The sequence below is a fragment of the Natrix helvetica genome (genome assembly GCF_964273705.1).
Source record: "Natrix helvetica genome assembly, chromosome: 4".
Taxonomy (NCBI): Eukaryota; Metazoa; Chordata; class Lepidosauria; order Squamata; family Natricidae; genus Natrix; species Natrix helvetica.
This window is the reverse complement of record NC_138550.1, coordinates 84685251-84699439: the sequence shown is the minus strand read 5'-3', so window position 1 is coordinate 84699439 and position 14189 is coordinate 84685251. Positions and strand designations below refer to the sequence as shown.

The 14189-nt window shown below is 37.3% G+C and overlaps 1 protein-coding gene across 2 annotated transcripts in view; it reads left to right on the top strand.

Moving 5' to 3' along the window:
* The window catches only part of CDH18 (cadherin 18), a 660513-nt gene that overhangs the window by 298891 nt on the left and 347433 nt on the right, over window positions 1-14189 (top strand). For both annotated transcript variants that reach the window (XM_081951851.1, XM_081951852.1), the window contains exon 4: window positions 13302-13346. The gene's annotated coding sequence lies outside the window, so the exon portion shown is untranslated. The remainder of the gene's footprint in view (window positions 1-13301; window positions 13347-14189) is intronic.

Below are 14189 nucleotides of genomic sequence, written 5' to 3'. Positions count from 1 at the left end.
TGAATTTAAAATGCTAAGTCCTTCCTGCCTTAAATATCAGAAGGACAGTTTATTCCATCTTAAGTTCTGATTTGGCAAAATAAGAGCAGAGAAGTTTTTGTGCCCATTTTCTGAAAAGTGAGTGATTATGAGAAGGAGAACCTTCTTAATAATGTACTCCAGTTCTGGACCGTTTCTCTCTTTGGTGTGTGGATTGATTGATTGATTACATGCCATCAAGTTGTTTAACTTTACTTTATTGTCATTGTACATATATACACAGTTTACACATAGAACAAAATTCACATTACACCCAGAGACCAGGCCCAACACGCATAGCAATCCCCAAACACACTCCCACCCACCAAAAAAAATTCCCAGTCCCTAAACCACCCAAGCATCCACACAACAGACCAATAGTGCTGTCCAATAGCTCACTGATGGTGGCCCTTTAGTTCATTGTTGAGTGCAATTATAGCTCTGGGATAAAAGCTATTCAGAAGATGTATGTTCCCAGTTTAAAATGTTCTGTATCTTCTGCCAGAAGGTAACAGTCTAAAAAGATTGTAAGCAGGATGGGAAGAGTCTCTGAGAATGTTATGCAATTTCCTCAAACAGCAAGATGCGAAGATGTCATCCAAGGCTGGTAGCTGGAGCCTGGTGATATTATGGGCAGTTTTAATGATTCTCTGTAGAGATTTTTTGTCTGCTGCAGAGCTGCTCCCATACCATGCAAGAATGCCGTATGATAGGGCACGCTCAATGGTGCGGCGATAGTAGGACAGAAGTAGATGCTGAGATAGATTTATCTTTCTTAGCATTCTCAGGAAGTACAGCCTCTACTGTTCCTTCTTTACAAACATGTTAGCATTCATGAAGGTCCTCCAAGATATAAATGCCCAGAAATTTAAAACTACCAACCCTCTCCACCTCACCATTTATGTACAATGGTAAATGAACATCTCTCTTCCTCCTGAAGTCAATTATAAATTCTTTAGTTTTTTTTAGTGTTAAGTGTAAGATTATTTTCTTTACACCACAATGTCAGCCCTTGTACTTCCTTCCTATAAGCAGACTCATTGTTCTTATTAATGAGCCCCACCACTGTCACCTCATGCCGTGGCAAGCGCGGTGTGTGTGTGTAAGGGGGGCTGGATAGGACAGATCAGCTGGGAGGCTACTAAAGAAGCCTCTGTTTCCCCCTGCCACGGCTCTTGGAGGAAGGAGGCAGCGATGTTTGCCGGCGCTCACCCTCTCTCCACTTTCCTGCCCAGCCGCCCTGCTAAACAGGGCAGGTGGGGCTACAGCCGGGGGGAGGGGGTGGTAATGCTCCATTCCTCAGGGGCAGCAGTGGTGAGCAATAAGAGAAGTGAGCACCGGCCATCATCCCTGCCTCCTTTTTCTGAGAGCCATGGCAGCAGGGAAACCAAGGCTTCTCTGCCAGCCTCCCAGCTGATGTGCCCCATCCAGTCCCCCTTACACACACACAGACACACACACACACCGTGCTTGCTGCGGCATGAGGCAAATGTGACTGGGGAGAAATCAGGGGAGAGAGAGGAGAAGGCCCTCCTCATTTGCACCACCTGCTCTCCTGGAGCATTTTCTTCTTTCTCCCACTGATGAAATAAAGAATATTCTGTCATCTGTTGATTTGGCTGGGGGAACAGGACCCCTAAGGCAGGGTGTGATCTGCTGGTGTTGTTGACACTGCTGCCACATTCATGCAGGATAACTCCCTAGCATGGCGCAATTCTGGGATGGCAGAATATTCTTTCTTTCGACAGTGAGAGAAGGAAGAAAGTGCTCCAGGAGGGAAAGCGGACATCAAGGGGCTGCTGCACATGTGCCCACCCCATTTCTGCAAAGGAACAGCCTCCCTCCCACTGCAGGGCAGCCTTTTCTGCAGCATCCTCCTCCCCTCTTTGGATTGTACTGTAGCAAGGGGGGTGTCTCTGCCTTTGCAAAAATGGAGCGGGTGCATGTGCAGCAGCCCTGGGATATCTGCTTGACCTCCCACAGCATCGCCACCACCACTCCTCTCAGCCCCAGTACAGCATCTACCTTTCCACCAAGGGCCGCTCGCCCACCCACTGGCCAGGCCGGGCTGGACACCGACCTCAGAAGGCAAGTGGGCATAGAGAACCATTGGTAAGGCTATGTGGAAGGCAGGGAAGCATGGCAAGATCATAGGGAAGGGAATAGGATACTTGCTCTGTTCCCCGCAGCCTTGCTATGCTTCCCTGGCTTTCACATGGCCTTACACTTGCCTGCCTTTGCAAGCTGTCCATGGGACACCAGGAAGGCTACGTGGAAGGCAGGGAAGCATGGCAGGGCTGCGGGGAAGGAGGCAGGGGCAGCTAGCTAACCCATGACTCACAGGCTTACCTGGCAGCCAGATCAGGGGAGCAGTGTTTCAGGCAGGCAAGCTACAGAGCAGAGACTGGGTGGGGAAGGGAAGGGAAGGGCAGGGCGGGGCGGGGCGGGACAGGGTCAGTGAGCGGTGACCAGGGAACCGGTATGGGGCATAGCCAGGCTGCCATCACTACCAGTTCAGAAAGGTACGATCAATTTCCACTACCTATACGGCTGAACCGGATCAAACTGGTAGGAACCCACCTCTGATTCAGTGGTGAGTTTCAAATTTTTTTACTACTTATTCTGTGGGTGTGGCCTATTTTGTGGGCATGGCTTGGCAGTCATGTGACTGGGTGGGAGTGGCTTGGTGGTCATGTGGCCTAGTGGGAGTGACTTGGCGGTCATGTGATGGGGGAGTGGTTTGGCAGTCATGTGACCAGGTGGGCGTCACTTGGTAGTCATGTGACCAGGTGGGAGTGGCCAAGTCGATGATACTTAATTCTTTGCCCCAATGAATGTACTACAAAAAGAAGATATAAAAAAAGTAAATTTATTATTTTGTGCACTTACTACTTAAATAAGAATAAAACTCTTGCATAGATTTAAGTTCTCAATATTTCACCACATCTAACTGTTTGTTCCTTTTTGTATATTATTGGATATGAAAAAGCTTCAATAGTTAATAGCCAGACTGGAATTTTTAAGTAATGTTGCCTTTTGATCTTTTCCCAATTTAATAGCAAAGCCTCCCGTAAATAGTGTCTTCTAAAATACCCCTGTGTTTTAGCTCCCTTATACCATAAAAAAGCATGCCATCCCAACAGTAAATCATGATCCTCTACATTCAATAATCTAAAGATTTTTTTTAGTGTTATCCACTCCTTAATCCACATCAGATTTGTTGCTTGGTAATATAACTCCCAGTCAGGTAAGCCCAATCCTCCTCTTGTTCTAGCATCTTGTAGCAATTTGAGTTTTATTCTTGCTTTTTTCCCTTGCCAGATAAACTTCAAAACTATTTTATTTAGATCTACAAAAAAGTCCTTGCCCAATCTAATTGGGATTTTCTGGAAGAGGTATAAGATTCTGGGTAAAATGTTCATTTTAATTGTAGAAATTGTTCCTATCATTGATAGTTGTAGGTTTTCCCATTTCATCAAATCAGTCGCAATTTGCTGCTTCAGTCTAATATAATTGTCCTTCTTAAGAGTGCTGCATCTAACTGATAGGTATATCCCCAAGGATTTAACCTTGTTTGTGACTTGAATCTGCAAAACTTCCGCCAACTCTTCCTTTTGTCTTAATGGTATGTTCTTTTTCAAAATCTTTGTTTTATCTTTGTTTATTTTCAAGCCTGCTACTTTTCCGTACTCCTCTATTCTTTCTAACAATTTGAATGTTGTCTCTAATGGGTCTTCAAGAATAAAAACCAAATCATCTGCAAACACGTGTAACTTGTATTCTTCTTTTTTTTTTAATTTTCATTCCTTTTATTTCTTCTTCTCTAATCTTTCTGTTTAAAACTTCTAATGTTAAGACAAAAAGTAACAGTGATATTGGGCAGCCTTGTCTGGTACCTCTCTTTATTTCAATAGAGTCTGTCAGTTCTCCATTTACCATTATCTTTGCTGTTTGTTTATGATATACCATTTGTATAATTTGAATAAATTTATTATCAAAATTCATCTGTTCCAATTGTAAGAACATAAATTGCCAATTCATGTTATCGAAAGCCTTCTCTGCATCAAGAAACATCAAAGCCATTTGTTTTTCGGGATGGGCTTCATAATACTCCAAAGTATTCAAAATCATTCTCATATTGTCTTTAATTTGTCTCTTTGGTAAAAAACCATTTTGATCAGAGTGGATAAAACTATTTAGGTATTTTTTAAGACTCTGCCAATATAGATGCAAATATAATCTGAATTTAATAAAAAAAAACTGGTCTATAGTTCTTGGTTTGTGTTAAATCAGTCTCCTCTTTGGGTAGTAATGCAATGCATGCTTCTGACCATGATTTAGGTATTCTACTCTCAGACATCACTTCATTCATAACTTCTAAGGGTGGGAGAGACAAGGATTCTTCAAATGTTTTGTACAATTCCACTGGTAATCCAGCTGGTCCCGGGCCCTTTTGATTATTTTGTTTTTTAAGTGCTTCTGTTAGCTGGTAGGCAGGCGGAGCAAGCATGGTGCAGATGGGCAGGGTGACAGAGCAAGCAAGCAGCAACTGGGTGGGTGGGGGGAGTGAGTGGGGGGAAGTCAGGGGACCATACCGGTATGGGGGCATGGCCAGGCCGCTACCAGTATGCAAACATATGGCCAATTTCCACTACCAGTACGCCTGTACTGGTGCGTACTGGGAGCAACCCACCTCTGCTCTGATTGTACCTTCGGGCATTTTTCAGTGATTCCAGTCCCTCTGTCAGGCTATGTGAAAAAAGTGGTGGATATTGCTACCAAAATGCCATAATGACCTGGATAAAGAAAAGAAAGAGGGAAGGAAAAACACACACATTCAAACCCCTCCCCAAACCTAAAGATGCTATTGGCCAGCAAAAAAGTTGAATTTGGTTTTATCCTGCTTGGAATTGTATTCCTTCTACATTTTTATTCTGGGATGTCATTGAAGATGGTGAGGAATGTGTTCACATAATTCTGTCTAGAGTGCCAACTTTATCTATTTCTGGTCAGTTGGATTTGCTAATAATAACTACTCTGGCTACAGTTACATTTTGACTAATATAAAAATATGGCAGACAGCTAACTATTGCAAGGTATTAAAGTCACATTAAATCTGTGTGGAAAAACCTGCAATGATTGCGATTTTATTTTCTGGATAGAATTTTAGAAGCTGGTGTTAAACTTTAAAGCTCTAAACGGTTTAGTGTTTGACTTTCTGATTCTGTCATCTGTTTTAATATTAAAATCTGCTGAAGCTGCTTTGACCTAGTATGCAAAAGGATCCTTCCCCTTTCATTGTTTCAAGCAATGAAATGCACTTTCTAAAAAATTGTCTTTGCCTCCCACTCTTTCTGTGTTTTGAAAAGTAGATGATGCATCTCTTTTATCAGCAATTATTAATAATTTTTAAATCCTTGCTTTGTATTTTATTTTGTCAGCTACTCTGAACTGAAATGATAAACCAACATAAACTGAGAAAATAGTGAAGTTCTGAATGGCTTTAAATATTTTCAGGTTGCATTCTTTTCCAGAACTTAAAAATGAAGGAAGTGGGAGTCTACATTTTACTGGGACCAGAAATTCATCTCATTGCAATGAGGGGAAAGAAAAACATAGATCAAAATAACTATAGAACATGCTTCAGGATATTTATACAACTTTCTAACTCTGCCTCTGCACCCATCATCCACATTTTGTAAAAACTGCCAGAGTTATTAAGTATTATCGCAGAACAATGATCCTTAAAAAAAACTTTATTATTTAAAAATATACAAAAGGAAAAAGAAAGGGAAAGGAAATCAAAAATGGAAAAGTTAAAAAATGAGAAGAAGAAAAGAAGTAAAGAAGAAGAGGGAAACAGGATATAAATGCAGGATATGCTATATTTCTACAATTTAACACAAATTACCCCATCATTAATTCAAAAATACTTATTCATCATTATAAGTCAAGATTATAAAAATATTTTTATTTTAAAAATAAACCTAAGAGAACCTTAATATAACAAAATAAATCAGTTTCAACACCTCCATCAACTTATTTTTTCAAATCCTCTTTTTTTTTCTATTTCTCCGTGTTACGGTGCCTCACCAATGTAATAAGAGAAAACAAACTACCATATTTCCTCAATTTTTTAAATACCGGTAATCATTATAAAATATTCCTAATCTCAATTCCATATCCATCTTTGCATTCTTTGAAAAATCTTACTTAAGGTACGGTTGACCATAAATTTCACTCTTTAAATTACATACTTACTTAGGAAACATCAAATTTAGTATTATACTCCAATCTCTTAAATTTAATCTTAACTCACTATCAATAAAAAGTTATACCTTAACTAATGTAATCTTCATTAATATATAAACTTTAATAAATGTATCAATAAATATTACTTTCCTTTTTCAATTCTCTCCTTTTTACTAAAGCAAAATTCTTTTGACAGAAATAATTTACTGAGCTATCACTGATCATGCATTCCCATCTGTTCCGTTTCTATTAAATTTTGATCAAAGTCTAGTAGATTTCTGGTACAAAGATCAATAACCCTTTGGATAAGGTACAGTTCAAAGCCTCAAGAAATTAAAAGTTATATCTTCCTATTTGATCTGTAAGATAAAGTCTTTCTCTGTTTTACATCTGGTGAAACAAAATTCTTTCTTTCCCTCAAACTTCAAGTATAGATTTCTTTTAAAACAGTTATGTTTAGGTTTTCAGCTTTTAATCTTAAACAGAATCATCATAATTAACTTGTTCCTTTATTTTTTATTTTCATAAAACACCGAGTCACTTAAAAATAATAAGATATATTTATAGATTGTTCTTTCTTACCTGTATCTTTTATGTGTTTGTAATACAAATTAATCATATCCAATTTATTCAATAATTTTTCAATTTTCTCAAATTTAGATTCTAAGAATTGTAATGATTTTTTTTTTTGCATAGTGTTCCATTTTCAGGATTGTGCCACTTTCTTTTGCCAGCATATTGAATAGCGCACACAGTGATATGGTCATGTCCAGCAAAGAGCATCCCACACCATTGCCTGTATCATCTTCCACTTTAATACAGGTAGCAAGCACCCATGTGGAAGGCCAAAGCAAAACTGCAAGACACAATAAATGCAGATATGAAAATTGCCTGGTTCCACCTGCAACTGATCATGCAAGATGACTTTTGCTTAGCTGAAGAGCAGACACTATACCTGCGGGAATAATGCTAGGAAAATGATGATGAAGATGAGGAGGAGGAGGATATTGAATAGCACACTTTGGTGGCTGAAGAGAATAATTGTCATTTATGATTTCTCAGAAAAACAGGGCGGAAGCCAAACAGAAAGTGCCTCTCCAATTATATGTGCTGATAAATCCAAACCAATCAGCATGGAGCTAAGTAAAAACAAGATAACATTCCCATGAAAGGTTAAAATTAGAGGGGGGGGGGACGACTGCAGATTGGAATATCCAAATTCCAAATCAAAAGTTTTAGTCCAAAATAACTCGTGAAATATTGAAAATCACAGAGAGAGATATACAGCTCCATAACTAAAGGAAATACCCGTTCAACTTAAAAATTAATAAGTTATATAAAGTTTTAAGAAATGGGGAGGTCAGGTTAAGTGTCCATTTGCCCAGATTACATGAAACAACCATTTAACTTGATGGAAACCTCACTTCCCAACAGATCATTCATCATGAAATAATAATAATAATAAAAACCTCTCTTTCATGACCCTCTCACAAGTGCCACCTGTTTGGAGAGCATGTGGGTCAATTTCTTGGATTCTCCTTACAGCTAGAGAAATCTTCAGTTTCAGGAAACTTTCCTGCCCCCCAAAACAAAACTGGGTGTGGGCTGCTACTTCAATAGAGGCTCTTCATCTGCCATTTCCCTACTTGAAGCCAGAATAAGCAATATTATGAAGACAGAACAGGTAAGGTAGACAACATTATGTAGAGGTAGAGCTTTCTGCTCCACCAGCTATATCTGAATCTTCAGAGTTTGTCTCATCTGGTCTGAAATACTGCATAGAAGTAATTCAATACAGTTCAGTTCCAGTTCCAGGAAATTGTTGAAAAAATAGATAGCTCTTACCTTGCCTTTATCAAGCATGGAAAAAGAAACTCCTAAACAGCTTTACTATTTTGTCTATTGTGAGAAATTGTGTGGGAAATTGGATAAAATACTTTAATGTTTCTAGAAATGAGTGTAGGTGATTTTGTTTTACACTCTTTTAAAATCAATACTATGCTTTATTTTCAACCAAAACAAAGGATGGAATTTAAAGGAGAAAAGACTGTTGATATACAGAAATAATTCATCCAATTTCACAGAAGACAATGTTTTGAGTTAGCACTGGAGAAAGAATATAATGAAATGTGTATTCAGAATTGCTTCTATGATAGAGAATATCCCTGGTACCTTTTAACCAGCTAACTTAAGGTGAGTTGCACTGGGGGGAAAAGGGATGTGTCTAAGAAATAACACCATTCCTGAATGTGATACAACTGATTGTCAGGTGTTGTGTAAATATAAAAAGTATAAAAGCAATTATATGGTCAAGCCAATTGGTTGATTAAGACACATCCCAAAATATCATTATACAGCTGTTCAGGATGAACAACTGGGAAACAATGGGGTGGGGAAAACAATAAACACTAAAAATCAAGACTTTTTCTTATGCCTTCCATCAAAGATGGTATAAAAGAAATAAATGATTATGAAGAGATGACAGAGCTAATTCTGTTTGGGGACCAGTGGTAGTATGATTAAAAAAAATACAATACAATCTGGGTCGATCCCCCGGACAGCCTCGCAGCGAAGACGCTTCAGCGCGCCTCCCCTTCGCGCTCCTCAGTGCCCGGAGCGAAGCGAGAGCCCCCCGACGGCCGCCGCCAATGCAGGTGTCCTCCCGCCGCGCCGCTCCTCTGGCATAATGCCTCTCCGGGGCGTCCTGTGCCCCCCAAGGAGTGGGGAGCCCACCGGGGATGCGCGGGGCGAGCAGTCTCTGCCCGTCGCCGTCAGCTGCCGGAACCGGAAGCCACATTTTTTTATTTGATATAAAATAGATTGAAATTATTTGAAGATATAAGGTAAAAATATGCTGTCAAAATATTGCTAAGTAGTGAATACTTAATGTATTAATAAGTGAAAGTTATGAGAATTGGGGGGAGTGCCATTTCCTGCATAATGTAGCTGTCAAAATTTGTAACTTCATCCACTATCCCCTTTCCTGAAATTTTCTGTAAAACCAATAAAAAATTTTACAAAAAAAAAAGTAGAAGTGGCAGCATGGCTGCACAAGAAGCTGACTTCCAGCCAAAGCAATGAACAGGAGTGTGAGGAAGAGATGAAAGACTGATAAGAAAATCCATCTAACCCATAGCCATAAATCAAACTTGGAAAAGGCAAAGAATCTTGGGAGCATAAATAATATTGATGGTCAGATCGGGATTTTTGCAAAAAAAAAGAAAGAAAGAAAGAAAGAAAGAAAGAAAGAAAGAAAGAAAGAAAGAAAGAAAGAAAGAAAGAAAGAAAGAAAGAAAAGGAAAATCGAGGGTTGAAACACTAGCCCCTGCACACACAAAAAACCATTTGTTTGAAACAATTTGGACAGAAAGGGAGAAAGCAGAGAAGTGACGAACCCACTCAAATACTAACTCTAAATTTGGCTTTCGACTTGAAAAGATTGTATTTTTAAAGGAGTCTAGAAGCATGAAGATTTATTTCATCCAAGTGTTTTTTTAACTAATATATCTTAAGCAACCCCAATTAATGAGAGATGGAATGTATCTCCTCACTGACAACTGATAACCTAATCTTGCTTGTGTGGGAAATGCTAATTAACCACCCATGGTGAATCAGAACTTGGAAAAGCAGGAGGCGAAGAAGAAACATACCTGAGATTTGGCTGTATGCAAGCTTGTTCCAATTAAAATATTTTGAGCAGCTATGACCAATGAGAGATGATAATAACAGAGTCAAGAACTGGGAAATATGAAGGAGTTTGTTTTCTTCCTTTTTTTCTGCAAAAGATTACGATGGCTCCAGCTTCTCTTCCTGTTTCACAGTAGTTGAATTAACTAAATTTAAGGTGGACCAGAACTTTGAAATAAGAACTGTATAACTAACTATAATTTTGGAACTGGACATTAAGGAAGAACAAAGAATCAAGATGGCTCCCATCTTTCTTCCTCTCCACATCAGCTGAACAAGCTAAATTTAAGGTTGACCAGAACTCTGAAATAAGAACTGTATATCTCACTGTAATTTTGGAACGGGACATTATGGAAAGGTGGGAATTTGAAGAACTACGTGAAATTATAAAAAAATATGCATAAATCATTAAAATCAAGCCTAAATGGAGTTCTGAACCTAGAGAAGCAGGTATTTAAAGAAGAAGGCAAAGAAGAAGGGGGGCAAGATTATGAAGGTGTAGAAATGGAGGGAAATAAAAAGCAGACAAAAAACTCTATTGGACTTGGCAGTGGTATAGAGAAAATTGTAAAAGAGGGATGTGTCCCAACAAAAGGGAATAAAAAGCAGACAAAGATGTTTTGGAGGTTGTCAGTGGAATAAGGAAAATTGAATTAGGAGATTATGCCCCAACAAAGAGAAATAGAATAGATCTTCTTGATGGTGGCTTGGGGAAAATTGAAGAGGGTGGATGTGTCAAAACAAAGAAAAGGGAGAAGGCAGGAATAGAGAAGGGGGACAAAAACTTACTAGGAAAAATCAGACAACTAGAAATTGTTATATGGGAAAATATAAAGCGAAGATAAGGGATTTATTCCTAAATATGACAATAAAATAGAGTTGCTAACTGGTTGAATATGATAATGGAAAGATAATTAAATAAAGGTTAAAATATATGGAATATGGACAAATATGAAACTGATATGGAGAGATTGCAAAGCAGAGGTTTGTGATTCACTTTTATACATGATAATTAGTTGTTGATTGATTGAATATGACAATAGGACAATTAAGCATTGGTTAAAATATATGAAACATGGACATATTTAGAACTTTTAAGATGATGAACAAAGTAAGATGTTTACCACTTGTTATTCTATGTAGTAGATTAAGGGAATTGTAATGAACATTGAACAGTAAGGATTGCCATTTATAGACAATTAAGGGTAATCTAATCCAAGATATGGAAAAATGGAGAGAGAACATGAAATATACTTAAAATGGGGAACTTGAGATTTAATGACAGAATCACAATTTGGTGCAAGTAAGGATGTATAATTATATAAATATAATTATGAGAATAGTTGGGAATTTTAACCAGGTCTACATCTCGACCAAAATGAGGGTGTCAGGGGGGGATTAAAAGCACAATGACTATATATGTATACTTTTTTGTTCTATTTTTTTAAAAGGAGGAAGATATATGTTAAAATTAAATATGTATATTGAAAAGGAATTATAAATACTATCAACATAAAATGGAGCTTGCTCAGTAGCTGAAATACACCAAGTAAATGAGATGAAGAGTGTGAAATAGTGGAGAGAAGGGAAGAAGAGGGGGATAGGAGAGAGAGTAGGGAGGGTAGGGGGGTAGGAGGAAGAGGAGGAGAGAAAGAAGGCGTGGAAAGGGGAGAGGGGAAGGGGAAGTAGAGAAGAGAAGGGTGACAGAGGGAAGAAAGGAGGGAGGAAGAGGGAGGAGAAAGGGAGAAGAAAGTGATGGATAAGGTACAAATATGGTGTATGGAGAGCAGAAGAGCCAATAATTGTTTTTGGGAGTTGATGGTAAGATGAATTGATGTAAACATTTAATAATACAATACGATGTTGGCTATGTAATAGTATACATGTGGTTTATATGTTATGAAAATGAAAAAATAAAAAGCTATCTATCTCTATCTCTATCTCTCTATCTATATCTATCTATCTATCTATCTATCTATCTATCTATCTATCTATCCACACACACACACACACACACACACACACACACACACAAATACACACACTCACTTTCATTTGAGGGCAAACTTGTTGATACTGAATGTAATGCTTGAGTTTTTGCTTACCTCCATCATTATATTTTATGGCAGCAATATTTTGTGACCAAGGCTATTGCTGCTACATCATAATTTTCAACATATTATAGATTTGGATCAACAAATCAGGACCTGACCTTTGTGGAAGTTTTGATTCATAACAAAAAAGATCAGAGTTGTCCATGTTTTCTTGTTTAAGCATATTCTAGTCTATTCTCTATATCTTGCTGCTAAGGATGCATGTAATATATGTGTTCATTTTTTTTTCTTTAGAGGAAAAGTTCAAATGTCTAAAAAGATTTAAAAGAAATTGGATCAGGGAAATTATTAGTATAAAATACTAATGATGTTTGAGGGATCTTTAGGGATTTTTGTATGCTTTCACATCTAAGAATAGTGAACAATATTTCATTTATCTAATAAAGACAATGCAAAATTGGAAACTGCTCAAAGAAGGCTGAACATCACTATAAGTAATCCTCACTTACCAACCATTAATTCAGTGATTGGTCGGTGCTGACTAAGGAGACTTATGACTGGCCCTCAAAGTTACAGCTTTTGGAATGTCTGCATGGTCATGTGACCTAAATATGGGTGCCTGCAACCAACACATATTGTTTTTACAATGGTTGTAATGGTCACATGATTGTTATTTGTGACAAGCAAAATCAGTGTAAAAAATGGCAGGAAGTCTCAAGCCAGGTCACATGGTGTCATACTTAACATAATGACAATAGCTAGAACTGGCAAACTGCCACTGTAAGCCAGACACAGTAGCAGCTTCACAATCATGATTGATCATTTTTGTCTGCATTGCTTAATCATAGTTGCCAGTCTCAACTGTAGTCAGTACCTGTATTGAATAGGTCTGTCATATACATGGTACAAATTCCATATATCCAGAACTATATCCACCTATATAGATGGAAATAAAGAGTCATGTTTTCTTCACCATCTAGCTATTGCTCAGCTGCAGATAGTCCTATTACTGAGGGGGGGGGGGGAAATCTGCTTTTGATGTTGTAAATAAGTGGGATAAATGTAGTCAATTGTTTGTTCTCAGACATGAAATCAAACTGAAGCTGTTTCAATAACAGTTTTGCTTTTAACCATGTTGTGAAAACTCATTTCTTTTCAATTGTATATTTAAAAATGTGGTTTCTCCTAATTTGCACATTTTAGCAGGTGCTTCCTTGTAATAAATTGATTTATATGTCATGTCTCATGTTAGCTATATTTTAATGTTAATTTTATCTTTTTTGCACATAGATATTTGTAATTGGAAAACTGCAAGCATTCCAGTTGCTATTTACGGTAAGTCTGTTTCATTAATACTCAGAATGATATATTCTCTCTCTCTCTCTCTCTCTCTCTCTCTCTCTCACACACACACACACACACACACACACACACACACACACACATATATATGTATATGTATGTATATATATATATATATATATATATATATATATATATATATATATATATATATATATATATATATATATATATATATATATATATATATTAACAAGAAAAAGGATTTATAGCACACTTCAGAAATCACTAGAAATTATTTATCTAGAATATACTATAATAATAAATACCATTGTGCTTTGGGGAACAAAATGTATGTGAGTTACAGCATAAGGTTATCCTGATTAGGAGGGTAAACTATAAGGTGACCAACTTTTTTACAATGAAAAGGAGGACAAAACACATTTTATTGTCCAAAATGCTAAAGTGACGAACTTTTCTACAATGAAAAGGAGGACAAATAAATTGGAAAAAATATATTGTAAATAAAAAATATTTTATTCATTGCAACAATAATACACTAAAATATGATATATGCATAATAAAACATTTTTAACATTTTATATTGTAATTATGCTTACATGCCTGTTAATTATTATTTAAATGAGTACTTTTCCATTGAATTAATATTTTTGTCAATGTATCATCTTCTAACAATATATTGGAAATATCTGAACAAGAAATATCCTTCATATTGAATTTTACGGCAAGTGCTGCAGCTAGAGTATCAACATTCAATCTCGATTTCTCACTTGTCCAAAAATCATTGGCAATTGAAAAAACTCTTTCAACTGCTGCATTAGTTCCAGGGCAGCACAACGTAAATTGAACAAGTAT